The 6,000-nt window shown below is 49.5% G+C and overlaps 1 protein-coding gene across 5 annotated transcripts in view; it reads left to right on the top strand.

The window, feature by feature from the left end:
* The first annotated feature begins 761 nt into the window (after positions 1-761).
* The window catches only part of ADCY4 (adenylate cyclase 4), a 37,767-nt gene continuing 32,528 nt past the window's right edge, over positions 762-6,000 (top strand). For 3 of the 5 annotated variants that reach the window (XM_077314014.1, XM_077314012.1, XM_077314008.1), the window contains exon 1: positions 762-1,017. The gene's annotated coding sequence lies outside the window, so the exon portion shown is untranslated. Of the gene's footprint in view, positions 1,018-1,786; positions 1,872-6,000 lie in introns of those variants that run through there. The other 2 variants (XM_077314013.1, XM_077314011.1) reach the window with 2 other exon arrangements.

Raw genomic sequence — 6,000 nt, 5'->3', positions numbered from 1 at the left:
TCTCTAGATCCCAAAGTGGTGATTGGCACTTCCCTGGGCGTGCAAGAAAGGGCCACAAGAGCCCAGCACCGACACAATCCCTTCCGTCCACCCACTCACATCTGCCTACGTTCACAGAATATTTAGCGATTAATATTAATATTGGGCTCCCTGTTTACAGTGTAGGGACCAGCCTCTCATCCCGGCAGGATTCCTACAAATGGCTGCTTCAGAAGTTGGACTCCGGAGCCTTATACTCCACTAAGTTCCCTCCCTGCCTCAGATCCAGCCCACTCCCAGCTCTGCCTCCGAAATCTCCAAGTATTTCCCAAACCAGAGCCTGCAACCCTGGATGCCAGCCTCCAGGTGGGACCTGGGGATCCCCTGGAATTAGAGCTCACCTCCAGACAACGGAGATCAGCTCCCCTGGAGAAAAGGGCTGCCTTGGAGGGTAAACTCTCTTGCATCGGAGCCCACCGAGGTGTCTCAACCCCCCAGGACCTCCAGCAGTTCCCCAACCCGGAGCTGGCCCTCCTAATGTGAGTACGGCCGTTTCCACACAGGCTGAAAGATGCAGTTTCAATCCACTCCAGGGACCGCCTGCAAGCCCCAGCTGCATGCCAGGTGCTGTGGAAGCGGATTGGAAGTGGGTTTTTTGGCACGTGTGAAAGCCCCACATGTGTGCACCTGGGGTGGAGTGAGGTGGGGTGGGGTGGGGGGACGTTCCTCCGTGCAAGCCTATCCTGGCCCCGGCTCATCCCAGGCAGAAGTAGCCGGACGGGTTCTGCGGCTGTCCAACCCTTTTCAAACTGGAGCTGGCTCCAGCCACGAGAGGAGAAGGCCACGGCGGGAGCAGAAGGGCCCTGCTTCCCTCGCCTCCCTCGCAAGCCGAGGCATTTGTGTTGTCTACGGAGGATGAGTCAAGGACAATAGCCGGTGGGCCAGGATGGAGGGAGGGACGGCCTCCGCGAAAGGAGCAGAGGAGTGCTGTCTGGTGAAGATTTGCAGGGGCTCCTTGTTTCCAGCCGGACAGAAGAGGTGAGGAAGGTGGCGCTTGGGGGTCTCTTCTGGACTGAGAGGGGAGGGGGTGGATCTTTCAGGGGGGTTGCCAGCGAGGGGCTGGGAAATCCCAGGAGACTGGGAGGCAGACCTTGGGGAGGTCAGGGTCTGGGGAAGGGACAGGAGTGTTTTAAGGATTGGCAGGCCCCTGAGCTAGTTTAAGGATCCGCAGAGGAAAAGAGTGCCACACAGAGTGTCCTTAAAGAGGGCAAAGGGGGGAGGAGAGGGGCTACGGCCCTGATCTAAAGGGGGGAGGCACCTTGTGTGGCCCTGGGAAGTGCAGGGCCCTTAGCATGTGCTACATGGATAAAGCAGCCCCAGGAGGGGAGGGACCTTGGGGGAGCATAAGGCCATAAAGTCCACCTTCCAAGACTGCTGGGTTTTTTCCCAGGAGAATGAATCTGTGTAGTCGGGAGAGCAGCTGTAGTTGTGGGAGGTTTCCAAACTGCTCTCTTTGCAAGGATGTGGGGGGAGAGCTGGATGCCTTGTCTGGCAAGTAGGGTGCCCAGCTCTGGGTTGGGAAATCCCTGGAGACTCCAAAGCAGCCCTTTCCTCCAGAGGATTTGATCTATTTGCCTGGAGGGTGAGCTATAATTACAGGGGATCTCCAGGCTCCACACGAACGCCTCTGCTTGGCATGCGGAAGGTCCCAGGTTCAATCCCCGGCACCTCCAGTTAAAAAAGACCAATGATGTAGGTGAAGTGAATGGTGATGTGGTATGGTGCCGCAGAATCAGGGAGACCTAGATGCCAGCCTACAGGGAGGACCTGGGGACCCCTGGAATTAGAGCTCATCTCCAGCCTAAAGAGACCAGAGAAAATGCCTGCTTGAGGTAGGGGGACTCTCTGGCATTGGACCCCGCATTGAAGGTGCATTATCCAACATGTACAGAATGCAAAGTGTGTTGGAAATGGATTGAAAGTGCATTGGAAATGTAAAGTTTATTGGAAATGGATTGAAAGTGCATTGGAAGTTTAAAGTTCATTGGAAATGGATCGAAAGTGCATTGGAAGTTTAAAGTTCATTGGAAATGGATCGAAAGTGCATTGGAAGTTTAAAGTTCATTGGAAATGGATCGAAAGTGCATTGGAAGTTTAAAGTTCATTGGAAATGGATTGAAAGTGCATTATTCTCTGTGTGTGTGAAAGCACACTATGTAATTGCATCAGGCTGAAGGATTTTGCCCACTGTTCTCGGTGTGTGTGTGCGTGCAACTGTGTGTGTGTGCAGGTTGCTATGTGACTTGGACAGAGCAGGATAAATTGGGGGGAAATGCAGACACTCACAGCAGAGGTAAGAAGCCCGGCCTCCTCTTTCCCCTCGCGAGCACCTTCCCTTGGCTGGCTGCCCCAGGTTCCCTGCCAAGAGCAACACCGTCGGCGGAGTCAGATAAGGGAATCCCTGCCAAATTGGCTATACCTCCCTCTGGGTTCACGGCCTCTCTTGCCAGCACAGACGCTTTTAGGTGAAGCTGGTAAATCTCACCCCATGAGACGGCTTCTCGGTTTCGGGACATCCAGCTCCGAGCTCTGCTGCTGCAAGCGGAACGGGGGCATCATCATGACGGTTCGCTCGGGGTCTGCTGGGCTCCTGCCTTGAAATGAGCCTTTCCAGTTTTCGTTCTGGAGCCTGTACGAAAGGCAAGAGGGCTTCTGGGCATATTCAGAGGCTCTCTTCTCCTCCTGAGAAGAAGAACTTGCAAGTAGGGATGCCAGTCTCCAGGTGGGACCTGGAGATCCTCTGGAATTACAGCTCACCTTACACGGAACGCACCGTCCTGAGCTGCTGTTTTCCTCCAGGGAAATTGATCCCTATTGTGAGAAGATCTGCTGTTATCTGGGAGATCTGAGAGCCAGTTTGGTGTTGTGGTTAGGAGTGTGGACTTCTAATCTGACATGCCGGGTTCGATTCTGCACTCCCCCACATGTAGCCAGCTGGGTGACCTTGGGCTCGCCATGGCACTGATAAAACTGTTCTGACCGAGCAGCGATATCAGGGCTCTCTCAGCATCACCCACCTCACAGGATGTCTGTGGTGGGGAGAGGAAAGGGAAGGCACTTTGAGCCTCCTTCGGGTAGAGAAAAACGGCATATAAGAACCAACTCTTCTTCTTCTTCTATCTCTACTCTCCCCGGGAATTTGACACCCTTCTGACAAGGTTCCTGTGGACTTGGAACGAGAAGTTAACCCCAGAGTTTGTGCAGAAGGTGTTGGGCCTGGCGGCAGAGAGGCCAAATGCCCTTTATAATCCCCTGCACCGAGGGAGGAAGAGCACAAAGTCTTATTTTGAACCCTGACTCCTGTGTTCAGACTCTGCACCGGGTCACAGAGACCAGCCCAGGAATCCTGAAACCAGATTTTGGGCTTTATCCCTTCTTTCGGTGACCCTCACAAAACTTGCAGCATTCCTGATTTAGCACTGACGATTATCTTGCTGGATAGGAACAATTAACCCTGGGGGGGGAAAGATTCCAGTTTACCCAGTTTACCCAGTTTCTCTGGTCAATTGGTCTAGCCTGTCTCCTGCTCTTATCAGCGGGTGCTTCTCACAGGTAAAAGGGCTCTGTGTCTGTTCGGAGGGCCGGTTAACCCCTCCAGGTTCAAGAAGTGGCGGAGACCGAGGAAATGGCTTCTCCGGCACGTCCTTCTTCCATTACACAATCCCCCAGGCGGTCCATTTCCCAGAAGCCTTTAAATTATAGATGCCATGGTTAGCTTTTTGGGGTTCCCACCAACTGGACCAGTGACTCCAAAGGTCTCCAGTCAGGAGCGAGAGAGCTCCGTCAGTCCAAAGCATTTCTACCCGCTCGGGAGCCAGCGCTGTAATGAGAGTCTTGGTTCTCGGCCAAGTCCCTAATAGCATTTGGGCAACGGCGAATTTATTTATTTTATCGATTCTGACGAGTGTTGTCTTATAGGAAATATATGAAAGCCTCGATCCTCTTAAGAGTTTGTCCTGGGTAAAGCCCAAGGACTGTGCATTAGATGCAGAGGGGGGGGGAGCAGATGTAACGTCCCCCCAGTCAGTCGGGCTGGCTCTGCCATTAGGCATTTTATCTATCTATCTATCTATCTATCTATCTATCTATCTATCTATCTATCTATCTATCCATCTATCCATCTATCCATCTATCCATCTATCCATCTATCCATCTATCCATCTATCCATCTATCCATCTATCCATCTATCCATCTATCCATCTATCCATCTATCCATCTATCCATCTATCCATCTATCCATCTATCCATCTATCCATCTATCCATCTATCCATCTATCCATCTATCCATCTATCCATCTATCCATCTATCCATCTATCCATCTATCCATCTATCCATCTATCCATCTATCCATCTATCCATCTATCCATCTATCCATCTATCCATCTATCCATCTATCCATCTATCCATCTATCCATCTATCCATCTATCCATCTATCCATCTATCCATCTATCCATCTATCCATCTATCCATCTATCCATCTATCCATCTATCCATCTATCCATCTATCCATCTATCCATCTATCCATCTATCCATCTATCCATCTATCATCTATCATCTATCATCTATCATCTATCATCTATCATCTATCATCTATCATCTATCATCTATCATCTATCATCTATCATCTATCATCTATCATCTATCATCTATCATCTATCATCTATCATCTATCATCTATCATCTATCATCTATCATCTATCATCTATCATCTATCATCTATCATCTATCATCTATCATCTATCATCTATCATCTCTCTATCTCTCTATCTCTCTATCTCTCTATCTCTCTATCTCTCTATCTCTCTATCATTTATTTATTTACCCCCGCCCTTCCTGAGCAGACGCAGGGCAAATCACAAGATATCTAAAAATCACAAAGCAGAATGCTGAAATACAATCAAAATCTGATTTAGATTAGAATTTCCAACATAACTCCAATATCGCCTCAAGATCTGTAACCCGGGATTGGGGGAGGGGGGGGGAGTATGGTATGACCTCCCTAAGGAGTATTGTTTGGCCGGTGCAGGCAGAGAGGCCAGTGAGATCAGAGCCAACAGCGTGATACTGCAGCTAAAAAGGCTAATGCGATCGTAGGCTGCATTGCTAGGAGCAAAGACTATAGAGAAAGGGAAGTAAACATACCATTCTGTTCTGCGTTGGTTGGACTTCATTTGGAATCTTGTGCCCAGTTCTGGGCTCTGCAATTCAAGAAGGATCTTGACAAGTTGGGACATGTTCAGAGAGAAGTGACTGGGATGGCCTGACCATCTAGTGAGCTGTCTTATTCGTTCTAGCTGTTGAGGAGGCAAGCAGAGAAATAGTATGCTCATAGGAGCAGGAAGTCTCATTTTGAGCCCATCAGAACACAGAAAGAGATTGTGAATCAACAGGGAGTTCCTATTCTAACTATGCTAAACACGCATATCTCCTGATGCCCCCTGCAGGACACTCTTCACATTATGTTCAATCATGCAGATCTTGCGTGTTCCCACAGAAAAAGGCCTCACAGTCTGAAACTCAAACGAACTCACCGTATGTATTCAGAACCTCTTCCCTCTTTTCCTCCACAGACATTGTGTGTGCTAAGTGCCATGAGGTCATGTCCAACCTATGGCAACTCTACGAATGAATGACCACCCAAACTCCCTATCACGAACAGCCTCTCCAGACTTGTCAATAGAGAACTGTGACTTCCTTTACTCAGTCCAAGTATCTCAGGTCAGGGCTACCTGTTTTCCTACCGCTATCTTATCTTTTACTGTTTTTCTTGAAAATCCTCATTTCGCTTTGCCTCCTCGTCTACGTGACTCGGGCCGACAGTATTAAGCTTCCCTCCCTTTCACGGCTCTAATAAAACGTAGGCACGTCGAATGCTATTTGTGTGCAAATAAATCAGCATTATACGCGTACGATACAGATCGGGGCTGTGCACCGGACACACGGATAACCAAATAAAT

Source organism: Paroedura picta, chromosome 16 (assembly GCF_049243985.1).
Source record: "Paroedura picta isolate Pp20150507F chromosome 16, Ppicta_v3.0, whole genome shotgun sequence".
Lineage (NCBI taxonomy): Eukaryota > Metazoa > Chordata > Lepidosauria > Squamata > Gekkonidae > Paroedura > Paroedura picta.
Note: the sequence above shows the minus strand (reverse complement) of the source record. Positions and strands in the feature narration are given on the sequence as shown.